Source organism: Garra rufa, chromosome 22, assembly GCF_049309525.1.
Source record: "Garra rufa chromosome 22, GarRuf1.0, whole genome shotgun sequence".
Classification (NCBI taxonomy): domain Eukaryota; kingdom Metazoa; phylum Chordata; class Actinopteri; order Cypriniformes; family Cyprinidae; genus Garra; species Garra rufa.
This window is the reverse complement of record NC_133382.1, coordinates 24,939,332-24,963,709: the sequence shown is the minus strand read 5'-3', so window position 1 is coordinate 24,963,709 and position 24,378 is coordinate 24,939,332. Positions and strand designations below refer to the sequence as shown.

Genomic DNA, 24,378 nt, shown 5'->3' with positions numbered 1-24,378 from the left:
GCAGTGTGTTCTTATCGATTTTTATAAATATTTCAAATCAATTCATGTCTGCGCTGCCCAGAGCATTCCTTTTCTTTAACTCTCCGGCCAGAGCACATTTCGGCATGATATTGAACGTGACAAACATTACCTACGACAGCTCAGGTAATGATCGCAATCGTGTACACGCTGTGTCACATGATCACTTCCTATAAGGGGAAGGGGGCCTATGGTAATAAGCACAAAACATTAAGGGTCAATGATTTTTAAGATGTTAAAGGGATAGTTAAGCAAAAAATTGTAATGTCATGTCATTCCAAACCTGTAAGACCTTCGTTCAACTTCGAAACACAAAATAAGATATTTTTGATGAAATTCGAGAGCTTTCTGACCCTGCAAGGACAGCAACGCAACTGACATGTTCAAGGCCCAGAAAGGTAGTAAAGACATTGTTAAAATAGTCATGTGACATCAGTAATGTTATAAAACTACAAGAATACTTTTTTGGGCAAAGAAAACAAAAATAACAATCATGTATTAATTAGTGCTTCGAAGACTGGCTTGAAAGAGAAGAAACTGTTGAATAACACTTTTTTGTGCACAAAAGCATTCTCGTAACTTCATAACATTATGGTTAAACCACTAATGTCACACACTGTAAAAAAAAAAAAAACAATCTGAAAAAATTTACGGTAAAAAAAATATATGGTAGCAACGTTTTAGGTTTTACGGTTGTAACTTAAATTGACATTTAAATACCATAATTTCATTTAATTCTGATATAATGTTAATGTACCAACCTATTGAAGTACTAAAATCTGTTTTGTACTTTTGCAATGCACTGATAACCTCCAAAAGCAGGTGGTGATGAGAAAGTCACATTATGAAATAATGCCCTGCACAAGCAGGTTTTAAATATTAACATATATAGTGCATAGTGTCACTGACACAAACGCTAAACACCATCATGAGAACACACATGAAACTGAACGATAATGCAATAAACATTATTTAACAACATTAGATGTAACATACAACCCTAAAATGTACAAAACTGATAAGAAAAAACTAAGAAAAAAAAACTTGACTGTAAATTTTATGTTCTTTTGCACTTCCGAAAACAGTATACTACCATAAAATTACACTGTTTATAAGGTAGCTTACCGTTAACCATTTTACAGGTTTTTACTGTAGCATTTTTAGAGTCTTTTACCATTAAATTTAGGGTCATTTTTTACAGTGTTGACTATTTTAACAATGTCCTTACTTCCTTTTTGGCCCTTGAACGTGTCAGTTGCGTTGCTGTCCATCCAGGGTTAGAAAGCTCTCGGATTTCATCGAAAATATCTTAATTTGTGTTCCAAAGACGAACAAAGGTCTTATTGGTGCGTTCACACCGGACGCGAATGAAGCGACAAGCGCGAGTGATTTACATGTTAAGTCAATGCAAAGATGCGAATAGCCATCCTGCGGCGCGAAACGCGCGAATAGCGCAAATGAAGCTGCGCGCATTGAGCGTTTCGCGCGAAACGCGCAAGTTCAAAAATCTGAAAAATCTGAAAATCCGCACCACGTTAACCAATCAGGAGCTTGCTCTAGTAGTGACGGTGGCAGAAATCCGAAACAACAATGGAGGACAAAATCACCATTGCTGTCTGTGGTTACTCGGAGCGGTACGATACATCTTTGGACTTTTGTAGAAACAGGAATAAAAAGGATCTTGCTAGGAAGAAAGTGAGTGAAGAGGTCGGACAATCTGGTAAATTTTAAAAAACGCTCTTTACTCAATTTGACCTACATATATATACACATATTGAGACTACAAGCAAGCTAAAGCTGGCAAATTGAGCTCATTCACCTATTTTACAACTACTTTCCCGCTGACGAGTGGCAGACGCCCCTCCCATGACGCGAATTCGCGCCTGTTGTGAAGAAAATGTCACGCGCAAATGACACGAATTTTACCGCGCGAATGGCGCGAGTAAACTCAAATGTTCAAGCATTCAACTACGCGCGAATAGCGCGTTTTTTCCGCGCAAGTCGTGTCCGGTGTGAACGCAACATTACAGGTTTGGATGAGGTAATTAAAGACAGAATTTTTTTTTTTTGGGTGAACTATCCCTTTAAAGAATAAACAAGGGCTTACAGAATGCAGCAGTACAGGCAAAAATGACAAGAAGTAGTCTAATTAGTTCTATCTAGCCAGATAAATATTCCAAAGTCATTCAAAAAGAAGAAGAAGTCATAATTGTTAGATGATGACAACGAAAGAAAAAGTTCACAGAGAATTGCAAATCATTTCCATACAACAAAGGTTCATGGCTATTATGCTCTAATATTATTAAAATGTAATAAAAGCAACAAACAAGCACAAAAGTGGTCTGCAATTTTTTTAGAAAGTCTTCTAAAAAAAAAAAAAAATGTTTTTAGAAAAGTGTTTTTGTCCACACAATGGAAGTCAATGTTACCAAAACTGTTTAGTTACCAACAATCGCATCTTTAATGACACACATGCTGTCATCAACACACCGTCAGTCATGGTAGTCCCTTTCCGTTTTGATGTTTGAAAGCATGTATAAAGGTGCTTCTATGCTCTTTTTGGCCAGTGTCACAGATGTGACAGAACGCATCGAGAACAACAAAAAAAAATTAAACATGCTAGTCTTTCTGTGGTGATGTCGTGAAACGTTGCAGATGTAGCATTGGTTGTCTTCCACTATAACACACTACACAAGATGAAATGATTGAATCTTGCATCCTGATGCACACTGACATTTTGAATCGAATCCCCACAACACCCTACATCAAGCAGATTGTGCCAAAATTGGACTAAAATTGTCTACTCTGAACTGAGCTGATTAATTTGTTAACAAATCAGTTTTATTGGACAGTCACAGCAGGATAACTAAAAAAAGAACCAACTCAAAATAATGATTCATGCACTTATCTGATTGACTCAGTGATTCTTCTGAAGTGGTTCTTGAGTCTAGAGCAAGATTACACTTATATTTTGCTGTTTCTCTAAAGACTGTTTGAAAATTGATATTTTGTGTTACCAAAAAATATAACAGCATACAGGTTTGAGAAAATAATGAACATTTTTGACTCAACTATGCCTTTAAATGTAGTCCAACTCCTAAAAATTCAGAAACCCATCCAGAATTACATGACTTAATGACAAAGATAACATTCTCCCTGAAAATAACATGGAGAACCCAAAATTGGCATGTAGCAGAGAATAATTTTCCCTGGAGAAATCCCCATGAAATATCCAAAGAGGAAACAACGTGTGTAGGAGGACAGCGAGAGAGATTAAGTGAGTGGAGGAACGAGAGAAGGAAAGAAAAGGGGTTACTTTGGCAATCTGACCAGGTGATAAAACAGCAGACATGCTCGATGGACAGCGTATAAAAAATGTTTGTTATTTATCAGTCAGCTCGAGCGAAATGAAAGAACAGTCTGCCCTGCTTTACGCTGCTCTGTGTATGGGAAACCGATTCAAGCATATCCTTGGGGTGACATAATTTATTGAAATAAAATTCAGATGACTTTAAATATGTATAACAAACACATCATGAGCAGGGCTTACCGAGAGTACATTGGGGATTATATGTAGCGTGACGCTGGCGCTCTTTTCAGCAGATGTCCCGACTGACTTAGAAATAAAGCGGCTGTGATAAGAGAGATGATTCGTGCCGTTTTATGTCACTCAATGCACTCGGTTTAAACACGAGTATAATATTTTGCAATCCCCGGGCAGCTCGAAAAAAATAACTGAGATGACTGAGAGGCTTGCTATCGCCGCCTCTGCTGTCGAAGAGGATTGTGCTTCCTTTAACTTCTGCATTTCAATGGCCCATGGAAACTCTGACATGCACTCTTTTCTCTGTCCAAAAAAAGAGGCAGATATTCAGAAGATTTATGTTTTATCATTTTCCAATGATATGAGTCAAGCTGCGGATACAATATCTTTTTTAGCCAGTGCTCTTATGAGCATACATGGCTCAACAATACATATTATATTTATTCTGCTGACCCGGTCAGGCCAATAATTTTTCTTTGCTCTAGCAACATTTTTACTGACCCCAAGGCAAAAAAAACTAAAAAAAAAAATTTTTTAGGCAACCGATTTTTCTGGTAAAAAGTGTCAGAAGTATAGAAGCGTGGTATATTGCGTGATACAAACTCACAATTATAACATTTTTTTTCAGAATTGTGTGATACAGACTCGCAATTCTGACTTTTTTTCTCAAAATTCTGAGAAATAAAGTCAGAACTGCGAGTGTATATCCCACAATTCTGATTTTATATCTAGCAATTCTGACTAAATTCTGAGAAAAAAGTCAGAATTGCGAGTTTATATGACGCAATTCTGAGGAAAAAAGATTGTGAGATGTACACTCGAAATTGTGAAAAAAAGTCAGAATTGCAAGATACAAAGTTGCAATTGCATGAAAAAAGTCAGAACTGCGAGTTTATATTCCGCAATTCTGATTTTATATCTAGCAATTCTGACTAAATTCTAAGAAAAAAAAGTCAGAATTGATAGTTTATGACTTTTTTTCTCAGAATTTAGTCAGAATTGCAAGAGGTAAACTAAAAATTGCAAGAAAAAAAGGTCCGAATTGTGAGATAAAAAGTTGCAATGACCTTTGTAAACATTAAAATGTATTTTGAAATTTACAATGATAATTGTATACTATACAACTATCAAATAAGTAAACAAATTAAATAAAATCATTAATAGATTACATAAACCATATTTAAGTCAAAACAGAAGAATCATCTGATGCCCTTGGAGGACCAAAAATAAAATAAAATAAAATAAAATAAAATAAAATAAAATAAAATGCGGGAAATTCACAGTTTTCGTGTTTGAATGTTAAATTAAATTATTATTAATCATGCATTGTATGTCTTATTATTGCAGTGTAATGCTTTTTAAAATTATCATTAAGTCAAAGTAAAAAAGAAAAATCTGTATCAAATCTGTTCTAATAACACAATCTGAAAACAATGACAGATATCAAACTTTAGACAAAACTGATGTAATACAGCCCTGGTCCAACTGCGGAAGTAACAGTTGTCAACTGAGACTAATTCATAATTCACTCAGCTACTCATATCTTGTCCTGTCTACAGTTAATGATTGTGCTTAAGTTTCTCCTGCTGCATAATGTGGACTACAGCTGGTCATTGCTAAACTTCCATTCTGGGTCATGTGACCTAGTTTGGAAGCGGGATGGAATTTGTTACTGACCCCTCCTTAAACCAATCCTCCCCCTAACATACACACATTTTGACACGCGCATGTGTGTACGCACAAACACAAACCCACACAGACACGCAAATGAAGCTAGGTGGAGAACATGCACGCTGAGGCACCATGGGTGTGTGTCCACCTCTGCCATTCCAGAGACAATCTTACATATAAACAATACGAACAGACTGGGAAAGAGGAGGAGAGGAAGATACAAAGATAAATAGTGAGAGAACAAGACAGCGGAGGAGAGGAAAGGTAGCGTCCAGCTCGGGCAGCTGTGTGCTATTACTGCTCTCCCCACCCCTCCTCCCGTGGCAGGAAATGAGCAATCATTTAGTAGTGACAGGTACACGCCGAACCACGGCATCTCTCCCCTAAAACCCTGAGAATACTGCACCACAGCCGGCCAGCATTAACCCTACAGACCACCACACGTCAGCGTCTGCCTGAGTCAGATAGGTGTGTTTATTTCTTGTGTTTAACAGAGAAAGACCGGAGAGAACTAGTTGATAATGCACTAGCCAAGATGTTAATGTCTTTCTTTCTTCAGTCATAAAGAAATAATGTTTTTTAAGGAAAACATTTCAGGATTTCTCTCCATATAATGGATATGTATGGTGCCCCCAAGTTTGAACTTCCAAAATGCAGTTTGAATGCAGCTTCAAAGAGCTCTAAACGATCCCAGCCGAAGGTGTCACATGAAGACAGTATTCATTGTTAATTTTGCTGCTTTATAGGCCTTGAACGGTTAAATTCACACACTTGTATGTCAAAATGCCCATCTTAGCAGGTATCTTCGTAAACAGTAATTTAGGGCTTAAGTAAAAGCAAACAGCTCAGGAAGAAAACACACGCGTAACAGTATATTTGATACGGGTAGCTCTTAAAGTAACAGCAGTTTATATTCCTGCTGTCTAATATGTAGTGTTTTTATACATTTGATTACTTTATACAACGTATGTAGCATTTTTATTTTGTCCTAATGCTTGTAATTAGTTTGTTATTCTTTTCTTTTCTTTTCTTTTTTTAATCGCTTACTGTTTACTTGTGTTTTTTAGGCTAGTATTAGTTTTTTGTAATATTGACATGTTATTAGAATGATAGGATTTTGATGGTTTTAAAGTTTTTAGTATCATAAAGACCTTATTTAAAGCAAAAATAACTATATTGTGATACTGTTACTGTAAAATTAAATTATATCATGATATAAGATTTTGGTCATTTTGCCCACCCTTATACAGTACATTTGTAAACCCGTTAATGGTATAATTTATGAGGTCAATAACATTGATTAGACAAACACAGCTTGTCTCGGACATGTGACATGTTCTAAGAACTGTTTGTCCATCTCTGAAAATTAAAAAAAAAATTGTTAGTACACTACCAGTCAAAAGTTTTTGAACAGTAAGATTTTTAATGTTTTTTAAAGAAGTCTTATCTGCTCACCAAGCATGCATCAATTTGATCAAAAGCAGCAAAAACTGTAAAATTGTGAAATATTTTTACTATTTAAAACAACAGTTTTTTATTTGAATATATTTTTAAATGTGATTTATTCCTGTGATTTCAAAGCTGAATTTTAGCATCAATCCTCCAGACACATGATCCTTCAGAAACCATTCTAATATTCTGATATGCTGCCCCAAAATGTTATTGCTGTAAACAGCTGGGTAGAATTTTTTCAGTTTTTTTTTTTTTTTCAAATCAGCATATTAGAATGATCTCTGAAGAATCATGTGACAGTGAAGACTGGAGTAATGATGCAAAAATTTTTAGCTTTGATCACAGGCATAAATTACATGTAAAAAAAATATATTTAAATAAAAAATTTTGTTATTTTAGTAAATATATTTCACAATAATTAATGTTTTTGCTGTATTATGGATCAAATAAATGCATTCTTGGCAGGCAGAAGAGGCTTCTTTAAAAAACATTAATAATCTTACCGTCCGAAAACTTGAAGAACAGAATCACATTTCTATCAGATCCTGAAAACAAACAATGGGTAAAAGTTTCTGTGACTGTACAAAGTGCATGAATATTTAATGAGGTAAGCACTATTCAGTTTCTAATTGGCTGTCTGTTACTAAACAATTCACAGAGACAATTGTAGCACCTATGGTTTTACAATACACTGTAGACCTTTACAATACACTGTAGTCAAAAAAAAAAAAAGTTTTCAATAGTTTTGAAAGAAGTCTCTTATGCTTACCAAGGCTGCATTTATTTGATCGAAATACAGTGTGAAATATTACTGCAATTTTAAATAACTTTTCTTTTTTAATATATTTTAAAATGGAATTTATTTCTGTGATGTGACTGCAGATGTTTCTCCAGTGTCACATGATCCTTCAGAAATCATGCTAAATTGGTGTTCAAGAAACAATTCTTGTTATTATTGTTTTTGAAAACAGTTGTGCTTCTTCATATTTTTGTGGAAACCTTGACGCATTATAGAAAGTTAAAAAGCTTTTATTTGAAAAAGAATTGACTTGAAATAGAACTTACTGTCACTTTTTATCTATTTAATTTATCCTTGCTGAATAATGGTATTAATATCTACCAGCTGGAGATGTGAGAACCACAGCACTAGCAGAAAGTTTGCTGTTCTTTGTTTCTGAGGGATGCGACTAGGTCCAAGTACCCAGCTGACTGCGCCAGGTCTGGAATGAATGACTTTAGACACAACTGGCGAGCGAGCTGAGCTTTACTGAAAACAGCTTAACAGCTTACAGCCAAACAGCGTTTTCAATAGCGCACTGACATGATGAACTATCACTCCATGATTGTCACTTCCAGGTGAACATCAAAAAAAAGAGAACAGGCCATAACAAAAAAAAAAAGTTAAATAAGAGCCACACAAATGCATTTTAATAATGTAGCTGACAGAGAGCATTCAGACAGAAAGGCAGCCTGCAGCTTATTCATGCATGCGCCTGATGCAGAGCGACATAAATGTCCTCATTACAACAGCCATGTTGCCTCTAAACAGCCTGTGCAGACTGAACTTCACAAGAAATGGGAAAAGATGTGTTTGGCACTGGAGGAATTTCACATTAATTAATCCGGGTTTTGCACAGAATGTCTTTAGGTCTCATGGATGATCAATTTTAGATCCGTTCACATGCTGCCAAAACCCTTACAAACAAAATCTAGTTGCTTTACATTACATGCACCATTAGAAATGGACATTATGGCCAATAATTGATTCACGGTCATCATTACATCCACACACAAGTGCTTTATCCAGCTTAATTTAAAAGCTCTCAGTATAACTTGAATAGTAAAATATTTAACATATAAGAAAAAGGCCAAAGTACAACGAAATGCAATTAAATAAGTGCTCTTAATCATTACTGAATGGGCTAATGTGCTAGACCACCAGCTTGGCAAATCACTCCGATTACAAAGTAGTTCTAGTCAGCACTTCAGGTACCGCATACTGCAACAATTCCTCAGACATGCTGAATTCAGCACTGTAAACTGTATTTCACCGGAGAGCAAGAGACAGGTCTATCCGCAAACAGAACAAAAATAAACAAAATCAGCTTCCGTATTGTTTGGTCTGTAACAGACTACTCCCTCAGGCTTGGAAACCTCATCTTAAGAGACAAATGCTTGCATTTATTCTCTAGGAACAGTCACAGCATAACCCACATTGTCTTTGATGAAAGTCTCTAGATCATTTAAAATATTTCTGAATATTTCCAATGGGCCAGATTGTTACACAACATTCAATAAACAAATACTGTACATTGGGGGTGTGGAATACGCAAAACTTTCTGCAGAATATTGTGTACATTGGTTGTTGGCGTGACATTAGGGCTGGACGATATGGCAAAAATTTATATCACAATATATTTCTTAATTTCGGTCGATACGATATAATTCCGATATCGATATGGACAATATTAAAAAGCCTCAGGAAAAAACTGCCGAGGACACACACAATGGATGTCTGTACCTACAAATGTCTGCAAACTGAATTTGCAAAGTCTATATTACATCCAGGCTCCTCCTATTAAAATTATATAAAAACATTTTTAATAAAAACAATACAAAAAAAATAAGGTTCACTTTTTATTTTTATTTAGCCTTTACAAACAAGAAATGTGAAATAAACTATCACATAAATAAAACTCTCAGACTCAGCTTACAATAATATATTTCCATTTAAACTAGAGCAGGCTGATTATTCATATAAATTTAAACAACAAACAAACTGCTTCAGCAGTTTTCAGATAAAGAAACAAAAAGAATAAAATAAATAAAGAGTGAGCAACAACAAAAACACATTGCTCTGGCCGGAACAGAAAAGGGGGAAAGAAATCATAATAAAAATTATGCCACTAGGCCAACTAATTATTATTGTTCTTCCAGAAAGGAGGTCAGGGCTCGCAAAATTTCTAAATCTCTGGTAGCCCTTCGGGCAGGTACTCTTCAGATTTTGGTAGCCCGAAAATTATTTTAACTAGCCCAAATAGAAAAACAACAACTTAAATTTAGAAAATTAGATAGGAGTCTAAATGTCAATCAAAAATATTTTCAATACACAAATATCAACAAATATCAAGGAATGAATTTTATTTCACTATTTACAGTGTATGCGGAATTTTTAAATATCAATTTGAGGCAATTTATGACCCTTTTTAAGAGCTGCACAAGTAAAATGAACAGTATGAGTGGGGTTGGATGATGTACGGTATTAAGCCATATTAAGCCATAAAATTACATGATTTACAGTTCAGATAAAAAATCTTATAAAATGGCATTTCAGCCTTTATATCATTAAAAGGAATAAATCAAGTATATAATGTATTATATTTATTTAAAACATAAATATAACTGTCTTAATTGTTTAGATTTTTAGAAAGCACATTAACTTCTTTCACATTTACAACTCTTGTGTTTGCTGCATAAAAAACATTGGTTGAGATTTGCAATAATCTGACCAGTTGAAAATGTGGACGTGCATATTCATTCTCTGTCACTAGGTGGCGCTTTAGGAGCGCTGAAATATTACGGTTTCCCTAGTAACGGCTGTACACAAAGCAGCATTAACGCAGTTTTATCAGGCATGAAATGAAAATGCCAAACGATACATTTCTGAAAACAGTCGGCTCCCTTCAGATACATTCATATAAAGACATCAGTGCCGCGTTTTGACTTTGAAACGTGCAGCGTGCATATTTATTCATTTACATCATTGCCTAAAGTTTAATCCAGTTTAATCCAGCCCTATTGCGGTCAGGGGTACTCATTTTGTAGCTAAAAACTTTCCGCAACGGAGCTTAACCAACTACTGCTGCTGAGCGCTAGCAGCGTGTCTTTGATGTACGTCATCACGCAATTCTGTTTCGCTCTTTCTGACGGCTGAGCACTGAACGTCATTCAGTGACAAATGCTAATGTATAAAAAAAAAAAAAAAAAAAATTATATATATATAAATGTATATCGAAATATCGGAAATGGGTTTAAAAATCGTATCACCGTTATTGAAATATACATCGCGATATACATTGATATCGAATTATTGTCCAGCCCTATGTGACATCGCATTTTCGCTGTCCCACAATAAAAAATGAATAGAATTAATATTGTCTTTATTTAAAATGCAGTAAATCGTTAAAAATGTATTTGTCCTACATGGACCTATTGTTATAAAAGCTGCAGTGTTATTCGAATTTTTACGCCAACTGTCCTATGGTGTGACTGTCTCAAGCATGGTTCAATAATTAACATTTGTATAAATAAATAAAAAAAAAAAGTATAAAAAGTTAATAAATACCTCTGACGTAATTGTACAGGTGTCTATTTTAGTAAATGGCAATCATTTTTTATTCATATATTTCTGAAAGTGTAGAAACTTGATACATTTTGTCTTTGAAAACCATGTCCTCTGGTGTGACACCATATCCTGATTTTAAATCGGCCAATTCCAGAAAAAAAAGCTATTAGTTTATTAGTTGAAGGACACAATTCATGGTCTCGTTTTTGTTTTAAGAATTGTTCAAATATTTAACTTTTTTGGAAACACTACAAAAGTGTTACATTTTGTTGTCCTTTGGTGTGACACCCCTAAATTCTATTTTTAATTAAAAATTATATGTTAAATTATGCAAATGTGTCTTAGCTTGGAAAAGCAAGGTCATTAATTGACACAAAAGGCTGAAACATCCTATGGTGTGACAGAAAATGTCCTGTACTGTCACACCACAGGACAAAAATGTCACACCAAGGACAAGGTCTCTTTAAAAAGCATTTTAAATATTTAAATAAGATTAGTTTAACTCCTTTTTATTCTTTTATGATCATTTTCAGTTTTCTTAAATGTAATAATTACATTAATTAAACAATTTTCTGAAGTTTTTGCAGAAAAGATGTACTACTGTTATAGAGTGTCATAAAAATAAGTATAAAATGTAATACTTTGCTATTGAAACTGAAATAATTGAGGGAGAGAAATTAGAAAAAGAAAAAGAGAGGACGTGGAAATATAGACATAAAATTAACATCCTAAGAGAACGATGCAGACAGTAAATAGAATCAAAATCATGCCTTAAAAGAGTAGCTATATAGTTTAGAAAAATTAATTTACATCGATTTGTTTAAAAAACACATTGACATTGTTTGTAATCAAATTAAACTTTCTTTCTCATTTGACATGCTCAAAAAATTAAATAGAAATACTTTAATAACTACCATTTTTATCCTTTAGTGTGACGTAATGTCCTATGGTGTACTGTAATGTCCTGTGGTGTGACACACATCTCAAAATATTCTAAAAAACAGTTAAGGATTGCAATAGGGGACATAGAAATGTCCCTCATCTTAAAATGGTTTAATTTTCAGCAGTTTTGAAGACAGCAAAGTATATTCTGCATGGGCTTCCATACGATGCATTTAGATGCACATATTTATCACATGCTCCTCATTGTCTCTGAAACTCTATAGCCCATATTGTTTTTCTCTCTGACATACACGCACTCACATAACCCTACTGGGTTCTTCTGAGGCCATAACATGCATTTATGTAATGATAAGTGTCATTTTGAGAAAAAAAAACACATTATCTTGTTACATCAAACAGCATCCACTGCATCTCTTCAGGCCACACCCGTGCCCTATAGGTCATCGCAGAAATCTCCCCCACAACAGTAACTTTCAATCAATTTAATGTGGAGAGGGTGGACCATGAGTTAAAGAGATCAGTCACTGGGAAGAAAGACAGCATTTCAAAACCATTAAATAACGCTACAAATCTGACTGACCACAGAAACAGCTCTTGGTTACGGTGCACTGATATGTGGCTGAAGAAACAGCAGAAGTTGGGTTTTAAAAATTAAAACTTCATACAATTGACAAGTTGTGCTTCTACAAAAGTTAATGCTGACTAAGAGTATGCCTTTTTTACTGTTAAGCGCTTCAGAGTGAATTTAAGCATCACAACATTGTAAAGTATGATATGAAAACATATATTAATTTGAGAACTGCAATCAAACAATATTGATAAATTGAAGGGATAGTTCATCCAAAAATGAAAATGATCCTCAAGCCAATGTATATGACTTTCTTCTTTAAGACGAATACAATCCGAGTTATATTAAAAAATGTCCTGGCTCTTCCAAGCTTTATAATGGCAGTGAATGGCTGTTGAGATTTTGAAGCATAAAGTATACTCCACATTACTCTTGGGGGTTAATAAAGGCCTTCTGAAGCAATTCGATGCGTTTGTGTAAGAAAAATCCACATTTAATTGACGTAGGTGAGTGCGGTGATGAAGACAAAAGGGACACAAAGACAGCATAACAAAACACCAGTCACAAATTAGAAGTACAAAAGAAGGATTTGTAAAGGGTAATGTCAGAGGTTTCCAATATAAGCCAAGAGGAGACTGGTTTTCCTTTGCTGTAAACAAAACTTGGCTCTCACGAGACTTTTTTTTAAAATAGATACGTTTAAAATAGATTTTTTCTTACACAATCGCATTGATTCGCTTTAGAAAGCCTTTATTAACCCCTCAGAGCCATGTGGAGCACTTTGTATGATAGATGGATGCACTTTATTGGACTTCAAAATCCTAACAGCCATTCACTGCCAATATAAAGCTTGGAGGAGCCAGGACATTAATTAATAAAACTATTGTATTCGTCTGAAAGAAGTAAGTCATATACACCTAGGATGGCTTGAGGGTGAGCAAATCATGGGGCGGTTTTCATTTTTTGGTGAACTATCCCTTTAAAAAGCAAAATCTGTCTGATTACTGATATTTTTTAGAAATTATAATGTATAATTATAATGCAAAGTACCGACAAGTCGTCATTTATTTCAGAAGAGTAAAAAAACTTGAAAAAATGGCAAGTTCAGGGCAAGAAACAACATGTAAATTAGACTAAATGCCACTTATAGATCTTTAGGGATCCTTACAAACTATGGTATTTCCTCTCTTATGAATCTCTTCAGATACAAGTTTCGTAACCCCATGTCATGTGTGCATGAGTTTGCGTAGGTTTGTGGCAGTAACGATTTACGTGTGGTTTGGGCTCAAGTCTTCTGAAGCTAGGAAAGGCTTGAGACGGTACTCGCTCCACCACAAAACCACAGTAGGAACAAGTGAGTCACACTACAGTCACCTCCTCAGGTGGACAAGGGGAAGGAATGAGTGAGATGGAGAGACGGGGACGGACGATGACTACAAAAGAAAAACATCATGTTGAATGGTACAAACATGAGAAAAGGGAGAAACAGAGACTTGTTTGTGTCTAAGCAATTGTGGATTGTTTGAAAAACAAGGACACTCCACATCGAATTAATTACTGATTTAAATCATATAGAACAGATCCTGACACGGACCAAGAATGCCAGTGGGAACCGTCATTATGGTGTTTCACTGTTTCCTCTCATTCACTTGAGTAACACTGAAAGCACCTATAAACTAAACAGCACTTCCTTTCTGGCATTCGTTTGTCATCCCAAACGGCTAGGCCAGATTTTCACTGGAAAGAGGTCATAATGTCGTAACAATATTGTTATATAAAACAAATAGTTGTGTCTTTTATTTAGTATTGGAGCAACACAGCCAATTTCCTATAAGGGTTGAGCAACAAGGATTCTCAAATGAGCCGTATAAAGACATTTAGACTTTTCCCCCAACATAGTTCTGGCTGTTTACCTGCATGTTAAAGTACAATCATCTCTGGCAAACATCATTATTGTGCAAGATACTTGCACACTAGCTGGAAAGGTGGGCCCAGATGTGCGTAATCAACAAAAGGGATTGATTTATCTGATCAAGTTCCATATGTAACTAATCATTCACTTTTGAAAGAGAAAGAGAGAAAGAGTGATCGAGAGAAAGACAGGCATATGGCTTGTGACTGAATGAAAAGTGCACTTTGCGCAGTAGAACAAATATGAAATGTTACATACATTGTATAAAGTAAATCACATGTATAAAAACACTGCATATCCTTTACTGTGTAAATTATATATTATTATTAAAGTTACAAAAGTGATTTAGTCAAGAGCAGTGAGAGATTTTCTCTTTTGTTGTTTGGTTAACAGGATTGACAGACAAACTGCTGTCACTTTAAGAGCTGCCCGGATCCAATATTCTGTTAGAAGTGTTTTTTCATTCTCAGCTGTTTGCTTTCACTTAAGACCCAAATTACTGTTCATGAGGACACTTGCAACGATGAACATTTTGACACATTGAATTGAGGTCAAAAGTTTACATCTCTCTTTCAGAATCTGCAAAAAGTTAAGTATTTTACCGAAATAAAAAGGAACATACAAAATGCATGTTACTGTTTATTTAGTACTGACCTGAATAAGATATTTCACATAAAATATGTTTACATATAGACCACAAGAGAAAATAATGTATTATTTATATAAAAGACCCCATTCAAAAGTTTACATTCCCTTGATTCTTAATACTGTGTTGTAATCCTTAATGATCCACAGCTGTGTTTTTTTTAGTGATAGTTGTACATATCAGGTAATATTTAGGCAAAATAAGAAAAATGTACACATCATTCTGTTCATAAGTATTTTTTTTTCTTCTAGAGCATCAGAGAGCGTTTGAAGTGACCTTCTGTAATAGTTGCATATGAGTCCCTCGGTTGTACTCATGAAAAGCTGGATCTCAAAATCATACAGTCTTTACTGGAAAGGGTTCAAATACATAAAAGTGCTGGAAAACCAAAGAATATGTGGGACCTGAAAAATCTCTTTGAAGAACAGCAGGAAGTTTCACTGTTCAGGACAAACAAGGAACTCTTGAACAACTAGCACTAAACAAAAAAAAACAAAAAACAAAAAAAAAATAACAGCTGAGGATCATTCAGGTAAGAATTAAGGGGATGTAAACTTTTGAATGGGGTAAATTTTTATTAATGCAACTACTATTTTCTCTTGTGGACTATATGTAAACATCTTTTATGTGAAATATTTTATTCAAGTCAGTACTAAATAAACAACAACATGCATTTTGTATGATCCCTCCCTCTTATTTTGGTAAAACACTAAACTTTTTTCAGATTCAGAAAGGGGGGTGTAAACTTTTGACCTCAACTGTACAACTATGTATTTAACCAATTAAGGTCTATAAAGCGGCAAAAATAACTGATCAATGATCAATTCTACACATGTATGCTCCTTTCTGATAACGCTCATAAATGGTCTCTCAGGCTGTTTACACTAGTGCATTTTCTTTTTAATACACCTATCGTTTATTCTACTCTGTCGTTTTCGACCCTTGAAAACTGAGACTTTCTAAAATGCTGCAGACCACATTTTAGTTTAAAAACTCTGGGGTTAATTTTCAGTGTAAACTTACTAAAATGTAGACTTTTGAAAATGATTTGTGGCTGCCCACATTCACTCCGTGTATCCTTGACAGAGATTGTTTCTGAAACGCAGTTAAAACACCAGTGTAGACGAGGACCGTTTTCATTTTAAAATGTCACTTTAAAACAAAAAGGTACTAGTGTAAACAGGGCCTCACACTCTTTTGCTGCTGATTCAACAGCTTAAAATCACTTGTTTTTAATCAGCAATGCTTGAAACGTGCAAATGATAAGTTTTTGTGACCACGTAGCACAGCAATGTCACATGAGTTTGTAACCGCGATAGAGAAGATAAAAAATCTCTACCAGCTGACAAATTACTACAGTTTAATCGTGTCGACCGGTATATAGCACATTCCTAATTGTTTCTAGAAATTACTGTAAAAAAAAAAAAAATAAAAATAATAAAATTATATTTTTATACATTTAAAATTATATTATATATTTAACACCTGTAGATAGAAAGGATACATTGACAGAAAGTGACAGAAAATACTTTTACAGTGCCACAAAAAATTTAAATGTTGTCTACTGAATTTTCTACTCATCAAGGAATGCTTAAAGGAAGCACGCTTTCCATAAAATATCAATAACATAAATAAGAATTTATTCTTAAGTACCATATAGAATATTAGAAAGATTTAAAAACTGACTGAAATGGGAGTAATGACTGCTAGAAAATTTATCTTCACCATCACAGGATTAAATTACATTTTTTAATGTATTAAAACAAGTACTAATGTATATGTATCTCATACATATAAAAACATAAAATTAACAATACACGTGGTGCCAATGTCAATGTCAACATTTATTGGTGAGCCCTAAAATCAGAATGACACTTCCTAGTTTGTTTCAATTCATTGGTCCAAAGCTGAATTTGACTCTACTCTACTTCCTCCCCCCTGTGGGTCTGACTCTGAACCACAGTACATTACATTTGAGCACCACCATGAGTACTAGCACCAGATGTTTACCACAGTAGTAGGTAATTATTTGAAATGAGAAGACACAAATTTCACTGTAATATAGGCATTCACTTTAGTATTTGTCCCTTGTGGATTTGCCATAATAATATCACACACAATGACATTTGCCTACCACAAGATATGCTTCAAGATAAATGATATTCCTTAAAGACAAATGAGAAATGCCATAAACTACAGTACATAACATAGAATAGACTATATATGTCTGACCAGGAGAATGCAAATGAAAGTGAATTGGAAAGACGCCATCCCCACTGTGAAGCATGGTGATTGCAGCATCATGCTGTGGAGATGCATCTCTGCATCAGGCCCCGGAGGGCTCGTGAAGGTGGATGGGTGAAATAAATGTAGCAAAACAGGGAAATCCTGGAGAAAAAACTGATGGAATCTGCAAGACACCTGCGACTTGGAAGAATATTTGTTATCCAGCAAGACAACGACCCAAAGCATAAAGCCAAGGCTACACAGGGATGGCTTAAAAACAACAATGTTAATATCCTGGAGTGGCCAAATCCACCGTCTAGATCTCAAGCCAACTGAGAATTTATGAGCGGGCTTGAAAAAAAAGCCTGTCCACTCATGATCTCCACGCAACCAGACGAATCCAGAATAGTTTTACAAAGAAGAATTGGGGAGAAATTACAATGGCCAGATGTGCAAACAGATAGGTGCAGTACACACACAAACTCAAGGCTGGTGGTGTTCATCAAAAATGGACTACGATCTGCCCCCAAATCTCTTGTGAATGCACCTTAACAGTAATGACTTTATTAGCACCCTGACAACAAAAGAATTTCTTAACGTTTCCTACAAGCTGCTCTGAGATGCAATACAGCAGCAAATGAAACATTCACCAGTCCATTACCACAGCCACTCTGCCCTCGGTCCAGTGCCACCACATACATAATTCACACTTTTATGCACTTTCCTTGTACAAGGTGTTGGCTAAGGTGAGTTTCTCCAGCATAGGCATTGTAGTGTAAGCGGCAGTCTTGTCGCTCCTGCTTAACCAGTGTATTCTTAACTATCTCAACTACTGGCAATAATCCCTTTACTGATAAAAAGAATGATGATGATGAGAGAGAAAAACTATTCAATGTAAATGAGACACTAGTTTGAATAAGTACAGACATGATTGATTCAAAAGGGTTTGCTTTTAAATACTGCAAATCTTATCTTAAGGATGAATACCTTACTGCAGCAGAAAAAAAACACATCATGGACCAGAGAGCTTTTTAACCCTCCATAGACTGCAACACAACTACCATGTTTAAGGCCCAGAAAGGTAGTAAGGACGTCATTAAAATAGTCCATGTCACATCAGTGGTTTAACCATAATGTTATGAAGCTACACGAATACTTTTTGTGTGCAAAGAAAACAAAAACAACGACTTTAGTCAACATTATCTTCTGTGTCAGTCTTCGATGCACATTGAACAGTTGCACTGCTGTCTATGGAGGTGATGCAAAGCTCTCGGATTTCAACAAATATCATTATTTGTGTTTCAAAGATGAATTAAGGTCTTACAGGTTTGGAACAACATGAAAGTGAGAAATTAATAACAGAATTGTAATTTTTGAGTGAACTATCCTTTTAAGAAAGTAAAAGAGGAAACAAATCAAATTTGTTTAGTAGTTTGCTTCAAAAACGTTGTTTTTAGACTACTGATGAAAGGTTTGGGGTTTTAGTTTATAAAAAATATAGTAAAACAGTACATTTGTGAATTATTATTACAATTTTAAATAACAGTTTGCCATTTTATTCTCACATGATCCTTTTTAAATCAGTCTAATATGCTGATTTGGTGCTTAAGAAACATTCCTTACTATCACTATTCAATTTTTAATGTTTGTGAAAACCATAATACTTTTTTGTAGGATTTGAATAGAATTTACTGAATAGAAAGTTCAAAAACAACATATACTTGAAATCTTTTGTAATAATGTACAAGCATTTGTGACTTTTGATCAGTTTAATGCATCCTTGCTGTCTAAAAGTATTCATTTCTTACTGTAATGTATTAAAATGTGACCCCGGACCACAAAACCAGTCATAAGGGTAATTTTTTTTCTGAAACAAATTGGGATTTATACATTGTCTGAAAGCTAAATAAACAAGATTTTCCGATTTGTTAGGACAGGACAATATTTGGCCGAGATACAAAATCTTGAATCTGAGGGTGCAATAAAAAAATCTAAATATTAAGAAAATCGTCTTTAAAGTTGTTATAGATATGCATAGATATTACTAATCAAAAATTAGGTTTGGATATATTTACAGTAGGAAATTTGCAAAACATCCTTATAGAACATGATGTTTACTTAATGATTTGTGGCAAAAAAAGAAAAATAAATAATTTGGACTAATTTTGCCTATTGCTACATATATACCTGTGCTACTTAAGACTGGTTTTGTAGTCCATGGTCACAAACCTTTCAAACCCCAATATTTTAAACGGCAGTGTACATGTGTATTTAAAATTTTACATTAGCTATCTATGCACAAAAGCAGTAAACTGAGTGTATTTAACTTGTACAGGTGTAGAAAAACGAAAGGATTGTGTTTACAAAAAAATAAAAATAAAAAAGTGTATTGTGAGAGAACATTTGAATGCGCTCCACAGTCTGTAAAATAAACAGGAAAGCATGAGGTTTCGCCACACATTGCTGCTTGACCTCTTTGAATTCTGCATATGTCAGATAATGCTGGAAATTCTGAATCTTGTGATCGCAGCAAACCTGGTCCCCTTGAACAAAGAAATGAATTACTCGTAAAATATGCACGGCTCCATGTTCATATGTTTACTTTGGCCACACATCGCACCTTGCCGTGAAGCTCAGCGCTGTTACAACAAAGACATTTGTTCTGCATCTGCTCAGAACAATCCCAGTAATTACAGTGCAGTTTCCTCCACAGTTTTGATCCCTAATTGTGGAAAACCTTATTTCTGACCACACACATCTTGCTCGAGCACCGTGCAGATAGGTGAACGGTCTCCTGCGAGTAATCACTACAAAGTCACCGACCAAGGAGTTGAAGGAGAGTTTAAGATAGCTATCTTTTTCTGGTTAGGTTTGTGTGTATGGGATAAACGTTGTATGTGTGTGTGCGCATGCAGTGATGTTGACATGGTTCTGATTGACCGGAAATGTTAAATAAGCATCTCTGCTATGAAAAGGGTCTCCCTCCCCCTCTTTCTCACCACATGTGAAACCACACAACGTCATGACAACTGCCAAAATAAACCTCAGCATCCTCCAAAAGGAGAGCGTGTGTGTGCGCTTCCCTGCCGTGCATAACACGTCCATGCAGCGGTGTATTTAATAACCTTTCGCAAAATCCCTGAAAGAATGTGTTCAGTGACACCACAGAAATGAATTTTAACTGCCAACAGCTACACCATAACCATCAGACGATTCTCAGCGATCCTCTAAAGTTTTAAGTTTAAAGTCAAATATTTTGATGAGGAAAAAACGTTACTTGAGCAGAAATGGCTTTTCTCAACTGCTGTATTTAAGGTAACCCTTTCTAAAAGTTTAAAAGGGCTATGCCAGTATTTTACAGTAGCATTTTGTGTCATGTTACACTGCTTTTTTTAAAGCATTTCTGGTCACATCTTTAAAGGTGTAGTTTATCTAACATTAAAAATCAACCCATGATTTCTCACCTTCAAGCCATTATAGGTGTGCTCAAAATTATTCATACTCTTGGTAAAAATGATCAAAAAAGGCTGTGAAAATAAATCTGCATTGTTTAACCATTTGAAATTTCATTCTAAAATTTCATATTAATTTGCTAGACACTGCTGGAATTTCAAACGGGACTGGGTTCTATGGTCAGACGAAATTACAAAAAGGAGCTTTTTAGCAGCCAACACTCAAGATGAGTTTAGTGCACACAGGGATAAAAAAAAGTACCCCAAGTGTACAATATAATATACTGCTGTATCTTTAATGTTGTGGGTCTGTTTTTCTGCTGGAGATCCTGGAGATCTTGTTCAGAGAGATGGCATCATGGATTCAAATACCAACAGATAAAAAATTAAAAACTGACTGTGCCAGCTAGAAATCTTATAAGGGGCCGTGGCTGGATCCTCCAACAGGACAATGATCCACAAACAAACATCAAAATCAAAACAAAAATGGGTCACTGAGAACAAACCCAAGCTTCTGCCATGGCCAACCCAGTTTCCTGGGTTTGAGTGGGGTGAACTGAAGAGGAGAAGCACCAACATGGATCTGGAAATCTGTCTCTGTTCTCTTGTCAGACGTTCTCTAAACTTATCAGGCATTATAGGTGAAGACTCAGAGCTGTAATCTTGGCAAGAGGAAGTTGCAAAACGTATTGAATAAAAGGGTATGATTAATTGTGGCCAATTCTTTTTTTTCATAATGAGATTTCTCTCCCATTTTAAATTCTTATTCTACAATGAAAGGTTAGATTTGTGTTCAATTTTAAAATAAAAGATCAAAAGGATTAATGATACAGATTTATTTTTACAGCCTTCTTTGATCGTATTTAGCAAGGGTATGTATGAATAATTTTGAGCACAACTGTAAATTACTTTTTTCTTGCAGAGGAACACAATCAGGAGCTATATTTAAAAATGTCCTGGCTTTTCCAAGCTTTAAAATGACAGTGAATGGGTGTTGAGATTTTGAAGTCCAATATAATGCATCTATCCATCATAAAACGTACACAGCTCCACATGGCTCTGGGGGGTTAATAAAGCCCTTCTGAATAAAAATATCCATATTTAAAACTTTATAAACTAATCTCTGGCTTCCTCTAACTGCTGTACACATGTTCACAAGAAAGTGGCGTTCCAGCGGATGGTGTAGGATGTGGGCGTAGTGTAAACTCCGGTGAAAATATGCTAGCCTCGTGAGAACCAAGTTTTGATTACGCTACGCCTGTGTCATCCGCTGGAACACCACTTTCTCATGAACATGTCTACGACAGTTTTACGATAAATGACGGTTTATAAACTTTTAAATATGGAAATGTTTCTTACACAAATGCATCAATTCGTCTCAGTAGTCCTTTATTAACTCCCAGAGCTTTTCGGAGGACTTTTCACGATGGATGGGCGCATTTCATTTTGCTTCAAAATCTCAACACCCATTCATTGCCATTATAAACTCCAATGGTATTCATCTGAAAAAAGAAAGTCATATACAACTAGGATGGCTTGAGGGTATGGAAGCATGTGTAGCGAAATTCAATTTGCAATGCAATATGCAAAATGACAATGCAATATTCAAAATGGCAATGTAATTCTGTATTTAAATTTACATTTTCCATCACCTCCACGCGTGCAAAATTTGGTGCAGAATGAAATTGAAAATTAAATTATATTATTTACATTTGCCATTTCCAACAGTAGTCTTAAGTTGTAAAGTGCATACTACTTTAATGCTTTATAAGTAGCAAAATGAAAATGAAAATGTATAACCCAAATTGATTTGATATGTGTAACATGTCCAAGCAGAAACAGTGGCAAAATGATCATTTAAATGTTATTTGTCCTAAATGCATTTAGACTAACAGTTAGGACACTTATGATTGCATTTTCATCATGCGCCGTGGGATATTTGTAAAATTCAATGCGGCTTTGAAAATGCATTCCGAGCTGACCACGCCCATCCTACGTCAATCATTGCGTCAAGGCGGGGATTGGTGGAAGCGTGTTACGTTTAGATCGTTTGAAACATGGCGGCTGGAGATTGTTGAATTCTTTGTCAGATGAAGTGGAGCGTGAACAGAGAAATAATGTTTCAGAAGATTTTTACATGTATGTAGGTGACATAGCAAGATCAATGTTGGAGCATCTTGCAGAATTGTCGGCCTTAACATGCCTCGACACTCGTATGGCTGCTGAATCCTTGAGAGTGGTGGAAGATCGATTATCTTCATCTCAGTCAAGGAATGCGGTCACACCGTCACACCAGCCGCGTCTTGAAAATACACGGTCACGCCAGCCGAGTTTTTTCTTTTTTTTTTTGGTTTGTGCATCTAATCGATTAGATTAGCACTTACGGTATGAGTGATGAGACCGGTCAAAATAGATGTAAAGATGCTATCAGAACGTTTCCCTTTTACTTATATATATGTATGTGCGTGTGTGTATATATTTATATTATATATAGTCAGGTCCATATATATTTGGACACTGACACACTTTTCATAATTTCAGCTCTGTATGCCACTAGAATAGTTTTAAAATGATACAATCAAGATGAAATTGAAGTGCAGACTATTCTGTATTCATTTTCAAGTCATTTTACTGTATAGTTTTGAAGAAAATAAATAATAAGAAGAAAAATTTAAAAAAATAATTTTACTGTATAGTTTTTGGAGAAAAATAATTTAAAAATAATTCTTTATAGTATACAGTATAAATGATTTTAAAATGAATACAGAAATAGTCAGGGTGACTGCGAACAATAATCAATTGAGAAAATGAGCAAACAAAGATTTTTTATTATTATTTACTTTTATTTATTTTCTTCAAAACTATACAGTAAAATGATTGAAAATGAATACAGTAATAGTCAGGGTGACTGTGAACAAGAATCAATTGAGAAAATGAGCAAACGTATAAAGGAAAAAAAATTATGAGTGTCTGAAAATGGGAAATGGTGTTTTTGGGGATGATTTGCCATTTATTTTCTCCAAACTGAGTCCAACAAACAGCAAAAGCAGCAATATTGTGAAATATTTTTACTATTTAAAATAACTGTTTTTGAATATATTGAATATATAAAATGTAATTCCTGTGATCAAACTATATTTTCAGCATCATTACTCCAGTCTTCTGTGTCACATGATCCTTCAGAAATCATTCTAATATGCAAATTTTATTTGTATTATTATCAATCAATATTTAAAACAGTTGAGTAATTTCGCCAGGTTCTTTGATGAATAGAAAGATCCAAAGATCAGCATTTATCTGAAATAATGTTTTTTTGTAACATTATACACAATACCATTCAAAAGCTGAAGAACTGATGATAACAACATTTACAATGTTACAAAAGATTTCTATTTTAAAAAAAATGTTGTCCATATGAGCTTTCTTTATCAAAGAAACCTGAAAAAAAACAACTACTGAGCTGTTTTCAACATAATAATAAGAAACGTTTTGAGCAGCAAATCAGTATATTAGAATGATTTCTGAAGGACCATGTGACACTGAAGACTGGAGTAATGATGCTACAATTTCAGCTTTAAAATCACAGGAATGAATTACTTTTTTTACTTGAACATTGATTTCAATGTGAATAAGTTTGTGTG

At 34.8% G+C, this 24,378-nt stretch overlaps 1 protein-coding gene across 1 annotated transcript in view; it reads right to left on the bottom strand.

The window, feature by feature from the left end:
* LOC141297874 (zinc finger protein 438-like) overlaps positions 1 to 24,378 on the bottom strand; it is a 70,549-nt gene that overhangs the window by 42,956 nt on the left and 3,215 nt on the right. The window lies entirely within an intron of this gene.